Here is a 660-nt window from a genome sequence, read left to right as displayed (position 1 = left end):
GACAGTATCTATGGTATGGAAAAAATTAATAATGCAAAATAATGTATACTATGCCCATAACTATGTCATGTATCTACAGGTGAGAAAGGCTGGGATGGGAAAACTCTATCATGGAAATAGTTGTTCAAGTTCATTTATGTGTTCACTTATTCCACAAATGTTTGTTGAGTACCTACTAACAGCTAGGCACTTGGGATACAGCAAGGAATCAAACAGTCAAATATGGCTCCCCTCATGGAACTTATATTCTAGCAGGTGTGGACAGACAAGAAGTAGTAAACATAATAAATATGTTAGTTGATAAGTGAGTGCTATGGAAAAACTTGAGCAGAGTAAGAGAAACTGGCACTGCTGTGAGTGAGGAGGGTTAAATGGGTTGGTCAGAGAAGGCCTCACTGAGGTGACATTGGAGAAAAAGTTTGAAAAAGGTAAGGAAGTGAATTAAGCAAATATGTGAAATATCTAGAAGAGCTTTATAAGCAAAGGGGACAGCCAGTGCAAAGAACCTGAAATGGGTTCAAGGAAAAGCAATGAAGGCAGTGGGCCTGAGTCAGAGTAAGTAAGCAAAGGGAGAGCAGGTCAGAGGTAATCAGCAGTTAGTTGGTGTTTGGCTCTGTAGGCCAAGGATTCAGGCTTTTTATTCCAAGTGAACTGGGGAGA

Source organism: Prionailurus bengalensis, chromosome A1, assembly GCF_016509475.1.
Source record: "Prionailurus bengalensis isolate Pbe53 chromosome A1, Fcat_Pben_1.1_paternal_pri, whole genome shotgun sequence".
Lineage (NCBI taxonomy): Eukaryota > Metazoa > Chordata > Mammalia > Carnivora > Felidae > Prionailurus > Prionailurus bengalensis.
The sequence above is the reverse complement of the archived record's forward strand: the minus strand, read 5'-3'. Positions refer to the sequence as shown.